Source organism: Pelobates fuscus, chromosome 3, assembly GCF_036172605.1.
Source record: "Pelobates fuscus isolate aPelFus1 chromosome 3, aPelFus1.pri, whole genome shotgun sequence".
In the NCBI taxonomy this organism is placed as follows: domain Eukaryota; kingdom Metazoa; phylum Chordata; class Amphibia; order Anura; family Pelobatidae; genus Pelobates; species Pelobates fuscus.
The window spans coordinates 187,558,759-187,579,884 of record NC_086319.1 but is presented as its reverse complement, the minus strand read 5'-3'; the positions used below and the strand labels follow the sequence as shown (position 1 = coordinate 187,579,884).

Sequence of the window (21,126 nt, the reverse complement as noted above, 5' to 3'; positions counted from 1 at the left end):
ATGATGCATGGGACACATTTGGACTTTTCAGCATGACAATGACTGCAAGCACAAGGCCAAGTTGATCCTCCAGTGGTTACAGCAGAAAAAGGTGAAGGTTCTGGAGTGGCCATCACAGTCTCCTGACCTTAATATCATCAAGCCACTCTGGGGAGATTCCAAAAGACAACCAAAGACTTTGCATGACCTGGAGGCATTATGCCAAGACAAATGGGCAGCTATACCAGTTGCAAGAACTAATGGCCTCATAGGCAACTATCTTGTGACCTTAATATCATCAAGGTATTCTGGGGAGATCTCAAACGTGTGATTCATGCAAGATGACCAAAGACTTTGAATGACCTGGAGTCATTTTGCCAAGACGAATGGGCAGCTATACCACCAGCAAGAATTAGGGGCCTCATAGGCAACTGTTACAAAAGACTGCAAGGTGTCATTGATGCTATAGGGGGCAATATACACTATTAAGAACTAAGGGTATGCAGACTTTAAAAAAATAATAATAATTCTTTATTTTTGTAGTGCAGAGCCAATATCACAAATAAGCTGTTTCTGTCGGGTTTTGATCCGGGTCCAAAAGGCTTTGCATAATGCATCAAAAACTAAATGGAACCTGGATTCCCATAGATATACATGCTCGGACGGTGTGGCGGCCATCTTATGCTTGCCACGAGGATAGTAGCGACAAGTTGAATAGGAGCTTCTGTGACTCCAAGATACAATAGCTTGCTTTGGTGGGGACTGTGATATACCTCACCGGTCCAGAGGGGGTGTAATGGAGCTATATAAAGGCTTAAGTAAGTTGTGGTCCTCTGAGCGGGAGAGCAGCCATCTCACCCGGCATTGATTGCACTGGGCCACAGGATTCATTCATGACCAGAGCTCATCAGACTGGAACACTTCAAGCATAAAACGGTACAGGCTGGTATATCTGTGTTGATCGGTAGTTGAAAGGGGAGGTATTCTGTGTTACTGAAAGGCCATTTAAGCATGGATTATAGTATAGAAAGTCGGAGCTGTGCAAAAGGCCCCCTCCCCCGTATGCAGACTTTTGAACAGGGGGTCAATTCATTTTTTTAATTTTATTATTGTGCCACTCTGTTACAACCTACAGTTAAATATGAATCCCATAAGAAATAAAGAAATGTGTTTTGCCTGCTCACTCATGCTTTCTTAAAAATTGGTACATATATTACCAATTCTCCAAGGGTATGCAAACTTTTGAGCACAACTGTATCTGAAAGAATATATTATAGAGACATTTTAGCCCAAAGAAGTTCCCTTTTTCTGTGTTTATAATTCATTTTCAAAAAAGGTCATATATCTCTGTTATTATGAATGATGGAACTTCTGTTATGCATTCTTTGCTCTCCAGGAGACAGACTTTCTTGAGATCCTCATTCAGTTTTCTTCTTATTGCTTTTACACCGTCATTGTGGGGAATGGAGGTACATAAGATCTGGACATCCATTGTCTAACTAATAGAAGGACAGTTAAGGATGTCAGATCCATATTTTGTTACATGTATAAGAACTGGTAGTATTTTTCAAAGAAAACTTATTTTTGGGAATATATTGGGCTACGGTTGGACTAAGGTTCTGGTTAGCCACAATTTGAGATTGTGAATTAGTGCCCGATATTAGTAATGTTCTTTACATAGACTTTATTTTAGAGTATAAATGGCACACTTGGAGTTGCTTAAAGATAGTATCTTTTACGTAGGCTATTTTAAGTACTAGTTGAAAAACAGGAGTTTAACCCCTTAAGGACTGAGCCAAATGTACAATTTGTGAACAAAGCAAAACGTAAACAAAACCTGGCATTTGCGCTATATGTCTGTCCAACCGTAATTCACCTCTTTCATATTAAATGCACTCCCCCTTATTATCTATCATTTTATTCAGGGGAAACTGGGCTTTCATTAAATATCAAATATTTAGCTATGAAACATAATTTAATATGAAAAAAATGGGAGAAAATAAGAAATTTTGTTATTTTTTTAGTTCTACGTGACATTTTAACTGTCAATGTCATAATACTGTTTGCTTTTACTGCAATAAAATACACATTTTTGTATTCAGCAAAGTCTTACGTGTAAAACAGTACCCCCTATGTACAGGTTTTATGGTGTTTTGGGAAGTTACAGGGTCAAATATAGCACGTTACATTTGAAATTGAAATTCGCCAGATTGGTTACGTTGCCTTTGGGACTGTATAGTAGCCCAGGAATAAAATTAACACCCATAATGGCATACCATTTGCAATAGTAGACAACCCAAGGTATTGCAAATGGGGTATGTCCAGTCTTTTTTAGTAGCCATTTGGTTACAAACACTGGCCAAAGTTAGCGTTAATTTTTGTTTGTGTGTAAAAAATGCAAGAAACACCAATTTTGGCCAGTGTTTGTGACTAAGTGGCTACTAAAAAAGACTGGACATACCCCGTTTGCAATACCTTGGGTTGTCTACTATTGCAAATGATATGCCATCATAGGGGTAATTTTCATTCTTGGGCTACCATAGGGTCTCAAAGGCAACGTAACCAATCTGGCGAATTTTAATGTGAAAAAAATGAAACACAAGCCTTATGTAACTTTTGAAAACACCATAAAACCTGTACATTAGGGGTACTGTTGTACTCGGGAGACTTTGCTGAACACAAATATTTGTGTTTCAAAACAGTAAAAAGTATCGCAGCAATAATATCGTCCGTGTAAGTGCTGTTTGTGCGTGAAAAATGCAAAAAACTTCACTTTTACTGGCGATGTCATCGTTGTAATACATTTTACTGTTTTGAAACACTAATATTTGTGTTCAGCGAAGTCTCCCGAGTAGAACAGTACCCCCCATGTACAGGTTTTATGGTGTCTTGGAAAGTTATAGGGTTATAGGGTTAAGTTATAGGGTTAATTATTATTTTTTTACACTGATTTAATTAATTTTATTTTATTTCCAGCCAGCAGGGGGACTAACTGTCATTACAGTTAGTCCCCCTGCTGGCAATGCCTGAGCCAGCTAACCCGGCCATGTGATTGTGAGGTCACTAACTTTCCTGTCTTAATTTGAAAACGTTGACATGGTTGTACACATTTTACTTTTATCTATATAAAAAGTCAGGGAAGGTTGTCGGATGTGGCACAATCTCAAGATGGACCATAAACAAACAGTAAGACCTCGGTCTGCAGAATTTTACATGTTATACTGCTCATGACATAGCCTTAGATGCCTTTACATGTCCAACTGTCGATTGAGGAACATATACTAATACGTGTCTGTATACAGTTAACGGATGTTATGTATGTGCTATATTTGTCATCCTGTCTTGCAATAAATAAAGAATAAAAAAAAAAAAGGCTACTGTCAAATCCAGGCACTTAAGTCCCCCTGCCTCCAGAACCAATATGACGGGTGCACCCATGACCACCCACGATCGCGTGCACATGTCACGCAAAAGAGCCTTCCCGCACCAGGCAGAACGGACGTGGCAGTGGAAATTTGCTAGAGCACTAAAAGAGAGCGACTTCGGGTCTAGTGAGGAGGCTGAGTCTGTGTGTGACTCTGACGATGAGGTATGCGGGCAGGACACTGACCCCTTTTGTCCCCGCTCAATCGGGAATGGTAGTGAGTAGCTCTTGGAGCGACTCCCCCGCTACTGCGGGCTCCATCCTCATGGATCCGTCTGGGGAACCCATGTTTGACGCGGATGCTCTTCATCATCCAAGGTTGGCGGAATGGCTCCCAGCGGACCAGGTGGCACGATACCTGTAAAATAGGCCGCGGCGCCCCCTCAGCAAGTCGGCGCGTAATAAACTCAGGGCAGAATGTCCTAGACCTCTGGTGCTCAGCAAAGAGACACCTACCGATCGTGAGTTGGCATTTTTCTCTTCTGTGTTGTCCGTGACACCATCCCTAACGGTTTTGCACTATTGGTCTTTTTTTCTTTTTGTTTAATTTTGTTTTTCATATCAACCACTGAGGACCTTATCAAGAACCTAAGAAGACCTACCCAAGACCCACTTTGTATTTTCAGAGACTTTTCCTTTGTAAATATTCTCATATTTGTACAATTTATCTCTTATTTATTCTACCTAGCGCACCCTGTATTTTTGTTGTTTCCTGCTCCCAGATTTATTGAAGGGTTTGAGGGTTGCCCTTCCCCTCAGGTGTGCATCCACCTCTGTGATCAGTACTGTAGCGCTGTTCCACCCCAAATTCTATTTCTGTTTGTTTTCTTTGCTGCTATTGGTGGACAGTAAAGAAAGGGTTAAGCAATCCTCGCATCCTTGTCTTTCATAAAATCATGACTTTTCGTCATGAAATCGCAAAATCATGTAATTTATTGACAGTTCATAAACCAGATGTAGGAGAAAAAAAAATATAGACAGAAAGATTGTTTGACGTGTTTAATACAAGGTTAATTTACATATCTCTAAAAAAAAAAAATAACCTTTTACAATATTTAGTTTATTATTGTTCATCTAAAACATTTGAAAATGGTGTGACAGATTGCGATAACAAATATAAAGAAGTTTCTGAAATTGAAGAAATGTGTAGATGTTACTAAGCGTTCGGTGTTGGAACCTACAATGTATGTAATTACTTTCACAAATTAATCCAAATTCTGTAAAAAGACTATTACAAATCTTGAGAACTTGAAATTCTTGTCTTCTGGTCTGCAAATACAAAAAAAAAAAAAAAACCATAAATAATTGAGCTGCAAAATAATAAATTAAGAACATTTAATTACTTTGTTTATTAAGATATATTTTCCCTCGGATCTTCACGTTCATATGTATTTCCCATCTACACTAGTAATTGTATTCATACGAAAACTTTTTCAACAGTCATATTCTACCCATATTTTCCCCATTAGTTAAATTACTAAAGCCGTATCCACACCAGCAGAGCATTCAAAACTCTTACACTGCCTGGTCGTCATGTGGCATTGTAAAGTGGGCAGTCCTGAGATACTTGAATAACACTGTTCTAATGGAGTTTTGAGTATTGAATTTGGGCAAAGGGTAATTCTTCCACACTCTCCTTGAACTGACCCCTCATATATACACAGACAAACTCTACTGGAAGCAATACCTAATATGTGTGACTAAAACATATGTAAAGAACATAATGGTTTCTCTGTGGTACCATTGAGTATGTTAGATAAATACATATAGCATGCCTTGGAGCTGTCCTACGTCCAGTCCAGATGCTCGTTGGGTGTCCATCATTAGTATACTGTTACAGGTCTTAATAGAGAACCACTAATTGAAAGAACTAAAGCCTTTATAATGAATTTATCTACACAAAGAAAGAAAGCGTAGGAGACAAACACTCTACTAGCTACACAAGCAATGTCCAGTTGTTTAGTATGTAATTTCTGTAACATCTTAAAAAATTATGATTATAATGTAAGGCGACACTTCCTTTACAAAAACACACACACACTCTCTCACTCTCACTACAAAAGTATAGTATAATTAAATACAGGAACAAAAAGGATCCTTGACCATACTCTTAACCGTTCTATAATGGCAGTCGTGTTGCTAAGAGCAAGGAAATATATTATTGGTTAATGCCTAAATATTACCAATTACTAAGAGGCTTGCTTTTGTGCTTCTAAACATAAGCACTGCATTATTAGCCTGTTCCAGTTTAGCTATCCCTTTATATTCATATGTTATAGGTTTTTAATCTGAGCCTTTAATACTTTCCTTGTATTCAATGAATAAATAGTGATGGTCTAACTTTCACACCACTAACGACAAAGGGATGTTCCTAACAAATTGTTCAATACTACCTGCCAGATATTTTACCAGATTAACCACCCATTATCTTGTATTTTATCTTGTATAGAGTGTAGAAAGAGGTTGTAGAACTAAAAAAACAAATCACACAAAAATACAACTATGCATGTGCACCTCACCCAGTATGGCCAGTAGTGACAGGGAAGTAGAGGCTGGCCGGTAAAACTTAGCGACAGGTTTGAAACAAGACTTTTTTCATTTCGATTGGATATAGAGAGATTTAACTGTTTCTACACCAAAGGCTAAAGTTTATTTTTTGGGGGTTAGCAACAGCCAATAGATGGTAGGGAAAGGACTGGAAACCTGTTTCTAAGTAATACTTAGTAGCTCCTATACAAAATATTTTTTGTAAATGAGCCCCCCATTCATTTTAGAAATTATTGCAATGACCAAATACCAACAATAAACATTACAAAATATTGTTGATGCTTTTTGCAGATACTTTTATAAGGACTGTGATAACTATTGGGAATATGCAAGGCCAACAAGGTTGCCACAAAAAAAAAAAAAAAAAGCCCATGTAAGCTTACCCCCCGAAATTGACATCCTGTAAAGTCAGATGCCTGTTGGCATGCTAAAATGGGGTGGGCCAATAATGCAAAATGCATTACTGGTGCCCCCAATGGGGCAGACTCACCCAGAAAGAGACGAGGTCCACCCAAAAAAAAACTTGCTGGTCAGCCTAGCATGAATGCACACAAAAAAAATCACAAAGCAATGATTTGAGATAGTGGTTTGTATATCTACTGTCCCATTGCTTATATGGTGTCAGTTGTGTGAACCAATTCAGCCATTCTGGTATTCTTCATACAACCATTAAAACCAGTGGATAATCCACACCTCCCAATCACTTTAATAACGGACATTTAAAAAAATTAGGAAAAATAAAATACAGCAGCGATCCAGAGCAAATGATCTATTAAAACCCATTCTTCTTTATTCCCTGCATATCTCTGATTAATTCTGGGTAAAGTGTTATCAAGTAGAAAATGTGTACACTGTTGCATATCCATTCTTTTATATGAGTCTGTTATCTTGTATGTTGCTGTAATGATGTTAATCCATACCTGGGGAATTAAGAACAATGAGTTTTAAGAGATAATTCACTACAGAATCGCTACTCTATTTGTGTTCTGGTAATGCCTGCCAATCAAGCACGTCAACCCTCCATGGGTGGACTATGCAGGGAGCACTGTATCAGTGCTCTCTGCAGAATCCTAGTTCCCTCGAGTCCCCTTTAGTAGGAGACCTGTAAGCATAGTCGAGGTGGAGGGACATGACTCTAAAATAGAGAATATCCCACCGAAATCAGGACGGTTGTGAGACCTGTATAATGCTGTTACCAGGTTCTTCAAGTTCCCAACAGCTCAGGGGTTAATGAACCCAATTGCGGAACTAGAGTAGAGAGAGTCCTGGTGCAGGAATCTTTCTGGGGCTCCTTATCGCAAGAATAGGAAAACAACGTCAAACAACACCCACAAATGGGGATATACAATTTGCCCATCCTTGCAGGGATGTATTTAGCACTGTGCAGTGTTTGTATGTTTAAACGTAAGCATGTTTCTGTATGGAGTATGTGTGTGTGAAAGTAGGGGTATATTTGTGTGCAGTGTTGTGTTGTGTGTTTTTTGCCATTTGAAAGCAGTAGTTTACTTGTGTGTAGTGTTTGCCTTTGAATGTAGGGGGTGTCTATATGTAGTGTTGACATGTGAATGCAGGGGTGTATTTGTGCATATTGTTGGAGTTTAAATGCTGAGATGTATATGTACATATACACTGACACACACACACACACACACACATTCACTGATACACATACACAGACACACACTGAAACACATCCAAATTCACAGACACAAAGGTACACACACAGACACACATACATACACACTGGCAGTTACATGGGTACAGACATGCAGATAGACAGAAACACATTGACACGCAGACACAAAGATACACACACTGACACACATACAGATACACATACTAACACACATACAGATACACACATACAGATACACAGATACACAGGGGCACACAAAGATACATATACAGACACACAGATAGATACACAAACACATATGCACAATAAACACATTTTAAGCCATCCTCCTGTTTGCTACTTTTAGGGTGCAGGAGGGTGGCTTCCCTGGGGTCCAGTCAGCTGGCTGCAGCTGTTGGGAGTCAGAATCTCTAAGTGCATGGGCCACCCGATAGAAGGTCTGCCGTTGAGTGAACCTGCAATTGAGCTTCAACTTGCCACTTGACTTCTTTGTTTCTACAACTGTATCGGTCACAATAAACTCCAGTACCTGAATGGTTCTCAAACTAACATAAAGCTGCCCCCAGCTAAATACTGGATTCTGCACATAGATGTGTGTAGCATATTTTATTAGGGTGCGTACCTGAGAATTCTTTTCTCATGCTATTTTTGATACTATATAAGGTGAATATTTATTAAACAAGCCTGTGTGGAATGAGTGTGATCTGTGCTCAATCACACACAGACACATACACATGCACACTTATTCACATACGTACACAATTGTATAGAGACACACACTAAGACTCATACACACATACTAACAGGGTTATTCCCTAAAGTGAGAATTCAAAGTGAATTCAAAGAAAATAGCTGAGAATATTTCCACTAAAGCTGAAATTCACTCTGAATTCATATTGAATTCTCACTTTAGTGAATAACTCTGTAAGAATTGTGCACACAATGAAATACTGGCACGCAGGGTCCTATGCCATAGACTTAGTGACAGGTTGTTCTCTTGCTCCCTGTCACTGTGTCACTCACCCAGCATGCATTTCTCACTATTGCTGGGGGAGTATTGGATGCACTAGCACCAATGTGCTGTCAGTGAAGCAAGCATGTTAGCGTCAGCACGAGGGATTGCCCAGCCAACCACTACACAATTACACTCAGCCACCACACACATCCCACTCAGGTATACTACTTAAGGATGAGCAAAGGGGCTTCTTTGATTCTTGCACCTGCGGTTCCTAGTGATGCCCTTGATTGAACCATGATGTTTGTCCCATATATTCAAGGTTTCTTCTAACTAAACTCTTTAATCTGATAAAATCAGATAAAAAATTACACAAAAGTAAAAAAAAATTAGGTCTGAGAATATATAATGGTGTAATGGTTTGCATCTTACCTGGGTCCCATCCAGGCACCGTGGGTCCTTTCTGTAAATCTCCTGTTTGAAAAGTATGTCAGTGTGTGTTTATCTTTGTTATACTGCGTGCAATAGTTGACTTGTTATCACCAGTAAACATGACAGCATAGTGTAACAACAGCACAGGGTGAGGTTCTATCTCTGTTTTTTTAGAGTTAGTAATCATAATGAAGTAAAATTGTTAGTTACAACTAGCCTTGGTGCTACAGACGTTTATGTAGAATATTTCCCATGTAATAAATGGTTGAAAATCATGGGAAATCGAATTTACAAACATCTGAAGTGCCAAGGTTAGGCTTTTGGAGATCTAAAGTAAACTTGAAGTGTAGTAATTTATGGCTGACAAATAATGGAGTGCTTAACTAATTCGCTCAAGCTGTCCTATTCTGCAGCAGCAGCAACTTGTGCAAAAAAACACCAAATTACACTTGCTCAGTTTGTCAATTTATCAGAGTCCACTTGCTGGCAGATCGTTTTGGGAAATATGGATGAAACATGCCAAGCATGGCACCTGTGATCAACAGCACAAATATTTCTCCCTTGCACCTATTTCATCTTTCTGATCCTAATACTATAAGATGCTATGATCTGTAATATAACACACATCATACCTCCCGAGTCTTCAATTTAGGAGGCACAGTCCTTATTTTTGGCCAAATCTCTCTGTCATCTTTTCTATGCTAATGTCCGTCTTTTCTACGAGCTCCATATTGATGGTGAGTCTGAGTGTATTACAGAGCTCCACAGAATTCATACTCACAGTAATGTGTCTTTAAAATACAATAACTATGTTTAGATATTAGTCTGTGTAAATATGATACATTGGTCTTGTTCTAAAATACATTTTAGTTACATAACGTATTATTTGTAAGTCTCTTAAAAAAAAAAAAAAATTAATCTGTTGATACATAGCAAGTTGGTAATGATTAACTCAAGTTTTCATATGACCATTAAAAGACCACTAGTGTCTCCCAGACTAGTCCATCTCAATAAAGTGAAAGTTTTGTAGGAACTGTAATGTCTTTCAGACAGCCACTAGAGATGTTACCTTTACAATGACCGAGTTTCAATTGGTCATGTGAACATTCCAGCTCATTGGGAAGTATTGAATTCAATGTTTCCCTATGAGAAGCATTTGATTGGAGGTGCACACAAAATCTAAGTTAAACGGTTACTCCAAGCATCCAAGGATGTAGTGGTTATGATGTGGCAGCTACCCTATGAGAAGCATTTGATTGGATGCACACGGGTGATCTGAGTTAAAGGGTTAGTCCAAGCATCCAAGCGGGCTGTAGTGGTTATCATGTGAGGAGTACCCTGGCCCTGTTTTGTGGCAAACTGGATTGTAATGGTTTGCATCTTACCTGGGTCCCATCCAGGCACCATGGGTCCTTTCTGCTCTAATAAGGTGCTTCCAGCTTCAGCAAAGCTGTAAAAGCTGGATGCTGAAGCCATCTCTTTTCATTGGCTACGAAGGACAGCTGACCACTCTCAGCCAAGGCATGCAATTTTGTGTACAGAGATGTGCACAGAATGTATATGAGCCAGCCTGAAATTTTTCTTCTGGTCTGGCTGATGGTTCCCTTAATGATGCTGCCAGAGCATAATGCTTCACATACAGACCCGGGCACCATAACCACATCCAATAACTGACATGGTTATGGTAATTGGAGTAACCTTTTAAGTTTTAGCTTTCATTTTTTTTATTTACAAAGATGGGCGCTTTAAGGATAATTTGATAGAAGTAATATTACAGCAGCTACCACATAGATATAGAGATATATGTAAAATGATTACTGTGGTGTATTCCCTGTATACTGAATACTGTGTTAACCCATAGGGGTAAGTGTTTATTCCCTTAAGCACTCAATAACTACACCAGTGGTGGTTAATGTTTATTTTCCTTCAATTTTGTGTACAATCCTTTTACAAATATATAGCCTGACCATGGACAAGTTTGCAGACACATACTAGAGAAGTTAGAAAATACCACAACCAGTCAAGAAAATGTCTCTTCTATGAAGCTATAACTTCCAACTTTGTCACTGTTTTGTTGTCCAGGCCCTCTGCATTGCCACAACCTTTGAGTAACATTTTTATTTATTTTCAAACACTTTAGATAGTGTGTCACATGCTTTTTTTGTGTGCTAATTTTTATATACCAGTGAGGGCTAGGCTACAGTATGTCATTAAAAACTGAAATATAAAAATAAAAGTAAATAAAATAAAATAGAAAAGCACTGTACGTTATTACTCTTTGATCAGCAAATAAATTATATGTATATTTTAATATTTTGTTTTTAAACAGGCAAAGTGGCTATACATTTTAGAGCTTTCTTTTCTAGAATAGACTTGCATTCCTGCCATCACGAACTTACATTTAATATATACATATATATATATATATATATATATAAATATATTTCCAGGTCCCAGCACTCGATGTTCCCGGTCTTTTTGTGCTCCAGTGCACAATCACCAACCAAAATATATATACCTAGTAGAGAGCACTCTGGAGTCTTGATGAAGTAAATTCAAACTGCTGCTTTATTAAGCAAACACAGTGATAAACACAATAGTCGACGTTTCAGTCTATGCCGACTTTTTTCAAGACATATATATATTTATATATAATAAAAGGATTTGTGGGCAGGGATAGAATTATTATTACTTATTCCACAGCACTTTCAATTATAAAAGGTGGATAAAAGAGCTAGTGACTTAGTTAGTTACATAGGTTGAAAAGAGACATGTGTCCATCAAGTTCACCCTTCCTTGCATCAGTTTTTTTTGCTGTTGATCCAAAAGAAGGCAAAAATACCCAGTTTGAAGCACTTCCAATTTTGCAACAAACTAGGAAAAAGGTATTTCTTGGCAGTCAGATTAATCCTTGGATCAAGAAGCTATAACCCTACAGTTGAAAAAGTATCATTGAATATTATGTTTTGGCAAGTATGCATCTAGTTGCTGTTTAAACATCTGTACAGACTCTGATAAAACCACTTCTTTAGACAGAGAATTCCACATCCTTATTGTTAGAAAATCGTAAGAAAATCTTTCCTTTGCTCTAGACTAACTCTTCTTTCTTCCATTCTAAACGCATGACCTTGTGTCCTATGTATAGTCCTGTTTGTAAATAGATTTCCACACAATGGTTTGTATTTACCCCGGATATATTTGTATAAAACTAAGTTTTTCTAAATTAAAGACGTTTCAATTTGTTAACCTTTCTTCATAGCTAAAATGTTCCATTCCTTTTATGAATTTTATAGACTTAAACTGTTACAAATGTTTACAAGAACAAGAGGTTAATGAGGACCAAGTTTGAGCGTGCATTGTAGGAGGAAGATTAATTTGATAAAATTAAACTATGAGGCCAGACACACTATATTAACCTTCTTCTGTGGTACTGGTGTATGTGCAGAGACAAATGTGTTCACTTGTTCACAAAGGTGTGTCACTACCTTTCATTGTATGCTTCATGTGGTATTCCCACAGAGCCATCAACGCTTGTTAGTTATCTGTAAGAAGGTGACAGCACATGAATTGCAGGTTGTTTTCTGACATGGACTACGTAACATCTACAGATATGAGGATTAGAGTTTGTAGGTAGAATGCAATGGTACCTTAAATTGTTAAGTGCTGCAAAATAATCTGGGGCTACAGGCCTCCCACCAGTCCTGATTTCAGGATCCTGGTCCACCATCTTGATTTAGTTCTATGGTTTCCCTCATCTGGGGATACGAGGTAACTGTCTTTGGGAAGCAGATGCACTTTCGCTGTGCACGGGCACTTGGACCCAGCAGAGGGTGCTTCAGCAGTGCTCTCGGCAAGGCCCTCAAGCCTGAGGGATGGCCAGACAGGCCCCTTTAGTCCTTTGGCAGCCCTTTTCTCTTGATGTACCTGTCCAATATGGTGGTGCCCTTCTCAGACTTACCCACCTTTCCCACTTTGCAAACTCCCCTTTTTGTGAGGTATGCCACTATCTAAATACCAAAGCAATAATAATAATTAGCATTCACTCATTAATCACACAACGGTGAACATGGTTTTAGTGAACGTAAGAATTAGTATGTGACATTTCCCCCAACAATGACCATCCATTTGAATAGGAAGCCAACATTGCAAATAAACACAAATAGAAGTAGAAGTTGGCAGAGCCAGATTACCCATTAGGTGGCATAAGTGTCTGCCTAGGGCCTGGAATCAGACAGGAGCCCTGTAAGCCCCTGTCTGTGCCTGGAGCACCGGCTCTGTCGAACGATTTCCTTCTTCGGCCCAGGGACACACACACACACCCACACCACCACCCCTGGACCCCCAATCAGGCACCCTACTTAGGGCCCTCTGCAATCTTAATCCAGGTGGTTGATTGGAAGCTCCTATAACTTTTCAATGCAATTGCCACTAAACATAGGAAGATCCAAATTGAAGAAAGCATGTCATGCTTAGCAGGTGGGATGGGATTTGGGAGCACACATGCCATTCAACTTTCAGGATAACCTATAATATTTCAGTCTGGAGCTAGCCTAAGTAATATGACTACAAAAACACATTAATACCAAATGGACTACTCCAACACACTGAAAACACACTGGCCAGTCCTGTACTAAAGGTTCACCATTATGGTGGAAGTTATGGAAAAAGACTGTGGCTCATCTTATTCTAAATTGACCCTTTGTGACTTTATGTGGTATTGAAAACTAATAATCATATTAAACTGCTAATTATTAAAAAGCAGAATGAAAAATTCCCATAAATACTATAGCTAAATACTCTGACTTACAAAGGGAATATTCTCCATAAATAACATGCGAGCCCTTCTGTCAACCTTTATGAAATCGGCTTTGACATTTTATAAAATAGAAAATGATGTCACTGATAAGATACTACTACTGAGAAATGGTTAGCTTTATCCTTCAGCTAGCATTGTTCACTTATGTAAAGCTTTTGGGTGTTTGAATTCGTGCCAAACAAACGCCCACATGTGCCATTGCATTAAATAGATAAATGTTGAAGTTCCATAATCCTTCAGGCAAAAAGAGTTAAGCTTAGCTCACCATCTGCTTATGTTAATCCCATTCTTAGAAGGATGTTACAGAATATATGTTGGCAATTATCCCACACAATTAAATTGAAAAACTCAATTGTATAGATTTAAAAGTACTACATAAGAAAAATCTTCATATTTTGCTTTATCTATCTTTACTGTACTTTATAGCAGCACATGTATTACAAGAACATATCAAACAATATAAAACAGAAAGTAGATGTTATAAGGCCATGACAGCAAAGACACTTGCTCTTTCTTTGCTACTCATGGACATTAGTACGGGTCAGAGTATTACTGTTGTACCCATTATTTGCCATCAATATGTACTGTTTCGTTTTCTTGGCATCTAATCTCACTCAGCATTTACTCCCTTTATTGCCATCTTTGTATTTCCTGTTTTCTATCAATCCTTTTGGTCCCTACTCTAAACATATTATCCCTTTTCTACCATTTTTTTTCCCCATGCATTCAGCTCCACCACTTTTATGTTACCTTACTTTTCCTTTGAGGGTGTTTTTTAGATTTCAAAGGGGAATCTTTGTGGCTCTCTTCCCCTTGCCCATAGGAGTTTTTCCTCCAATCAGGCCTGTTTGTGCATGTGGCCACCATCGTGGAACTCAATAATAGCAGCCATTTTGTTTTCCTTAAGTTTTTGGGCACCTTCACAGAGCTACCTTATTTAGTATTCAACTTAGTATTACTTAGTTTTCAAAGGAAACATAGATCAGTATTCTTCTTCCTAGCCCATTATCAAGGTATTTATTTTATACTGCATGGATCCCCCTACTATAAGATTGGGGGGAGACCCCTGCATATTGATATATTGGCAGAGAGAAGTTCCATACTATTGGCACCTTAGCCTGGGGTGAATCCTCAGGGTATTGAAAAGTGTCTTCTATCACATTAAGCTGGGGTAAGCCCCCAAGATGTTATCACTGTGAACTGGCATGATCCCAGAGTTTGGGATCAACCCTGTTCTGACTATATTATACCTATGGGTTGCGATTGTATGTCCTCATGGTTCTCCCCTAGTGCCTTTACTGGTCTTCCCATGCAGTGCCCCACACAATGCTCCCACATGAAATTTAGGTTAACTCAGACTGCCTGTTTCACTCATTATTGTTTTCCCTTGTAAGCCCTGGCCCTGGGTGAGCCACAGCCTGCCTAATTATTTATAGCTTGTTAGGTTGAATTCCATATTACTGTGCTCTATTTTCCTCATGTGTACAGTACACACTAATTCCTCTATTTTTTAAATAATAATTGTTTATAAAGGTGCCTGTTACATATTACTGTCATCATTATGGGAGATTCACCATGGATCAAATCTGGACTTCAAGTCCGCAATAAATGGAGCGATGACTGCTTCTGTGAAGAAGGCACTTTCCAACTTACTCAACTTCTGGCAGAAACTCCACAGATGGACAGGTGGACAGAGGTGGACAGATCTGCTATATCCACAGTGCAAACTGAGTTTGGCAAATGGCACTGGAAGGCCCAGCCCTGCTCCTCGCTTTTCAAAAGACTTTGGCCCCCTGCAGAGGCGGCTCTCTAATTAGGTGATTTAGGCAGCTGCCTAAGGCTTTGCGCTGCTCGGGGCCTCGTGGCCACCTAAATCACCTTAGGGCAGACTACCTGAGACAGAGGACACGACACAGGAGGGGGCCCGGCGGCTTGCCCATAATGCCTCTGGGTGCGAGGCTCCTCCAGTCAGTCTGCCTGGGAGAGAGACAGCCTTCAGTCTGCAGCTCCGCTGGGAGTGTCTTGTGATCTCCCGCCTGTCAGAGCATTGCCGCGGGTTACCACAGCAACACTCTGACTGGAGATCGCAAGATTTACCACAAGGTCTACAGCTCACTCACGGCAGAGCTGCAGACCAGAGAGCCGGACCACCGGGGAGAGAGGTCGCCCACCAGACCTCCAGGGGAATCCACAGGACCACCATGGAAGATATTTATGAACCCCCTCCTCCTGTCATAGCCTTCCTCCCCAGACACATGCTCATAAAGACATACATTCACACACAAAGATACTCTCGGTCAGACACACACTTTCATGTACATACACAGGTAGACAATGCCAGACACACTCAGAAATACACACACTGGCAGTAATGTATACACAACCGCAGGCTATGAAATCATACCCCGTAGTCGTGTATAAATGATTGAATAATTGCTAATAAAATTTGTTTATTGCAAAGGGAGCCGCGACACTGCAATGAATGATGAGACTAGCTTTCTGTATCCAGTGCTGAAATTGAATACAAAGACTAGCTCTCTGTATCCAGCGCTGCAAGCTTGTCCAAGACAGCTACAGCACCTTATACACACAATGCAACCACTATTTTTTTTTTCCTATTTGGGTGTTAGTGGGGGCCTCATGTTTGAGTTTCGCCTAAGCCCTCACAAAGTCTAGAGGTGCCAGCGGCCTCCTGACCAAAAGGCTACTCTTTAATGAACCTTTTATAAATGAGCTACAGAAGCACGTCAACTTATTCATGTCCACTCCTGCTAAGGGTGGTTTTAAGTGGGGTGGTCAGCAGTGGGGCCATGCCACCAGCTGGTTCTGGCCTACTGGCCCCAGGGGATACCAGCCTGCCTCCTTCTTTCCAGAAACCATTACCCGGACCTTCTTCTCCTCCCAGCATAGTTTGGTGTGAGGTCAATGATCCAGAGGCAGGCCTAAATTCCCTTCAGGAGTTCCTTCCTACCTTTTCACAGCAAGAAAAAATTTCAGATGACGGTGGTTTTTCAGCAATATTTTCATGGAAAGGAAGAAAAGCTGTTTTCTCCTTCTCTTTTGGAAAGGGTGACCTTGCAAACTTGCCTACAGGCTAAGTTCAGGCCCTTGGTATATTGCAAAACTTCTTAAGCCGGTCATCATCTCCACTCAATGGGCATTCATTGTCTAATTTACCTTGACAATCTTTAGATTTGTTTGTGATGATTCACAATTGCAGTCTTAGATGCAGTATGCAGTTCATTTTCATGAATCTTTAGGCTTCCATGTGATTCAGGAGAAATCAGCTTTCTCCCCATCTTACGTGGTGCTTTTTTTTTTAGAGATTCAAAATTGCTGCCATTACTTGCGTCCTATGCTTAACCTTTTCCAAGATAGTCAGACTTATTGTTCATCATGATCAGGTTCTTCTTCTCCTCTTGATCCACTTTGAGAGAATCCTCTCCTCCTCTATTCTAGCAGTATATATAGGGCCCTTACATTAAAAATCAATGCAATGCATGGTTTCTAGGTACATTGCCACATTATGATCAAATGGTTCCTCTAAAACAATGTCATGACATAACTTCAATAGTGACTTTTGCATATGTAAGCCTAGAATGGCATGGCTGTCTTCTGCCCATTACCAGACTTCACAGTGGAATCCAATCCCAGCCTCTTGGCCTGGTGGGTTCCTGCAGAAATCAGCCCACTAGGGAACCATGGTTGGACACAGAAGGAGGTTTGCATATCAATGGCTTGGAAATCATAGGCTCCTTTGCAATACGTAGCTTTAGCAGAAACCTCACTGTGTGTCCTGTGGATGGCCAATATCTCTGCCATCAACAGTCTCGGAGGAGCACATTCGCATTGGAAAGGAACCTTGATCACATTACAGCACCTTAAATTACCTATCCTATCTGTTCGCTATTGGAAGGACGTATCATTCCATTAATGTAATGTGGCCAGCTATCTTGGCAACCCATGTCCAAGTGCAAGGTACAATTCTTAGGGACCCATTGGCCTGTAGATTATTTTTGCGCCACCTGCATTTAAGTACTCTCACCTTTGGAATGTATATTTAGTCCTCTGTTTCCTACAGAATTGGCCTGATATTGATGTCTTATCTCTGCACCAACTCTCAGTGAAGCTTACCCTTTTGTTGCGTCTACTTTTCTTCCGTCTGATGTTGATGGCTTTTGCTTCTCTCCTGAGGGAATCAACTTCTCTTTCTCACGCAGGACAAGGTTTGACTCATCTTCCATATTTTAGCCATTTGTTAGAGATGTTCCTAAACTTTGCATCATCTACTGCTATACATGATGGTTTCTTCTACTCTACGTTCATCTCGGTCAGGCTAACTGCTCATCTCTTAGTATATCTCCAACGAGTCATCCCCACAAGTCATTACTGAATCCCAGTGTAGCTCAGTTTTTGCACTGGCTTTTATATCTTGCAGCCATTGATTCATCATTCGGTGCTTACTTGGTTCATGGTGCTACTGTCTGTCAGAAACTTCTTTGACTGACATCCTTCGTTCCGCCAACTGGTCCTGTGAAAAGACCTTTCATGCTTTCTACTTTTGCCCTTCTCCTCATGTATATTTTTTATTTTTCCTCAGAGCATTAAAAATATCAAAATATGAAACTACCTGTCGTATTAAAATTGTATATTACACTAGCTTTAGTGTACATATAATCTTAATTTTAGTAATGACAGGTGGTAAATATTTTCCCTCCTCAATCTTTTCTCTCTTGCAGTAGTGCATATATTTTGTTACACTTTGATCATTTGCTCTTGTGTTTGTGATGGTTGCTATTGATGTTTGGATTAAGTTTTATATATGCTTTGATTTGTTATTTAAATTCATTTAATCTTGGATTACAAGCTATCATCTGGACATTCTACTACTGAGATCTCTTCCATGTTGTCAAGTCTTCTTGAGCTTCTTTATCTCATACACTTCGAATTTGTTTCTTGATGTTTTTAACTTTGGATTCATTTTTTTTTCATTTTTTAAAATACATTATTTAATTATAGTTTTCCAGTTTGGTGTATCATAGGTGAGGGTTACAGAATAAAGAGAGGGAGGTAGGTACATGTCGGGAAACAACATTGACATTGGCAGCAGAGATTACTATCATATACTGGGAGCGCTCAACAGAGTACATGGGTACAGATAAGTCAGTCAATGAGATACATTATAGGTATTTGTGATATCTAAGTCAGATAATTTCATTTATTATGTCGAGAGGCTCTGTAGTTGTGTTGTCTCCCCTTACGGTTTGGAGTGGACAGGATGGGCAAGTGTTCGTCTGTTATAAGTGGTTAGGATTATGCGCAGGTGCGTTCATCAGTGCGCGATTATGGAGATGCTATTTGCCCCTATCCATGTGAGGGGATTAAGGTTTTTTTAATGTCATGTTTTTGGACTTTGTTCTATTTCACTCGCATCAAGAAAGTTGAGGAGACTTGTCCTTGTCATGTCCTTATATTATCTCTCTTCCTGGTTTTCATTTGGTTGATATGTTGTATTACTTGTACTGCTATGGAGTACAGTAAAGAGAGATGAAGCAAAATATTTGCCCCCTGTCATTACTAAAATTTAAATTATAGGTAGACTAAAGCTAGTATAATCTATAATTTTGTGAAGGAAGCAATTATTACTTTCTCAATTTGACATCTAGGCTCATAAGCCTACCGACATACACAAACACACTTTGTACCTGCATCCACAAACATACATTTACATTCACTCAGCTACCTACCCTCCAAAGACACTGTCAATTGTATGCATACACGTCTGACACCTATTTACATTAGTATATTCACTAAAGCCTAACAGACTATTGTCTGGCATTGCAGTAACTTTACACCAAAAATCAACTGCACTAACTGGCATATGTTTGCTGCAAATCCTATTAGTAAAAGCTTCTTATGCCATAGGTAGACAGAAATTGCAAAGCCTGTAAATGGTGTTGTGGTTTCACAGAATAGTAAAAAAGCCACATTTCTGGCATATATGCTATGTCCTGTGAGAACAGGCTTAAAGTCTCACTAGGTGAGCTATGGCAGTAAAATTAATACTTTTGGAGCCTTAGTGTCTCTATTAAAAATAACTAAAATAAAATAACTATTTTAGATCCCCGGCCACTCTCTGTGCAGAAAAAAGGTTTTGAACTTACCTTTTTTTCCCTCTGTGCTGGGATTATACATAATCACCAGATTTTACTGAGATTGGTGATAAAATGGTTACGTGAAAAGTGGTACATTGATCTTAATTAAATACCCTGGAGCATTGACTTTGTCCAATATAAATTTGTGTTGCTGTTTTGAATTCTGTGAATACTTTTAAAACGGTAGTATCAGGATACCAAATTTTGCAAAGTTTAACTTTATAACTTTATCTCACTTTTTGCAATATCCTGGACATATTGGGCATTTTAATAATTAGGACTAATAAGTGAATCTTTTTTTAGTTACTTTTCTGTTGTGTAGAAATTATTAAAGCGGCACTGTCAACCCCCCCTCCCGCCTCTTACACTTACGCAAGGGTACAGCTGTTACATCAGCAGAAGAGGACGGACCAGAAGATGATTGTGCAACTCGTAAGGAACACGTTCAGATAAGTCAAGCTTTTTATATATATATATACATATATATATATATATATATATATATACACATATGTATATATATATATATATGGAAAGGCTGAATCTGTGGGCAGTGCCTGTAGTTATGGGAGGCGTTATTTGGCCTATAAATACACAGCCTGCCCCTCTGGGCTGAGGCTTTCTGGTTCAGTAGAGAACCATCTACTTCCGGTTCAAAGGTCATCAACACAAACTGCCCAAACTCCAAACAAGCTGGTCTTGGCCTAGTGTGGTCCACGCAAGTATTCATTTTATCTCACTGTGGTAAATAGTCGCCTCCCTCGCAGCCCATGGGGCACCGCTGTGTCCGACCCAGCCGTGTCTTCTTTAACCAATGTTGTTGTTTTTTTCAACTAAACCGTATGTATGTCAACTCTTCAATCAACTTGGACTATTTTATCCATATGCCTTATAATTAGGACTATTTTTATTTATGAATTTTATGTAAGTACACATTGGTTTTATTATATTATATATCATTTTTGTGGCGCGACCTATAATTTCTGTTTTTACATTTGTATTTTCTTTTGATGGTCTATGAGGGAACATCATACCCTTAGGTTGCGGCCTACCCTCCACTTATCCTAGCTGTCTACTGGTCACTAAGCGCTGATCCAACAACTGTTAAACCGTTTGTTTGTTTAGCCATACAGTTATGGCGAATTTCACTACTAACGCAAATTCAACCTATTTAAATCGTAC

The 21,126-nt window shown here is 39.3% G+C and overlaps 1 protein-coding gene across 1 annotated transcript in view; it reads right to left on the bottom strand.

Moving 5' to 3' along the window:
* Nucleotides 1–4,387: 4,387 nt before the first annotated feature.
* LOC134601701 (troponin I, slow skeletal muscle-like) overlaps nucleotides 4,388–21,126 on the bottom strand; it is a 67,845-nt gene continuing 51,106 nt past the window's right edge. The window contains exon 8 of the mRNA XM_063446215.1: nucleotides 4,388–4,672. The gene's annotated coding sequence lies outside the window, so the exon portion shown is untranslated. The remainder of the gene's footprint in view (nucleotides 4,673–21,126) is intronic.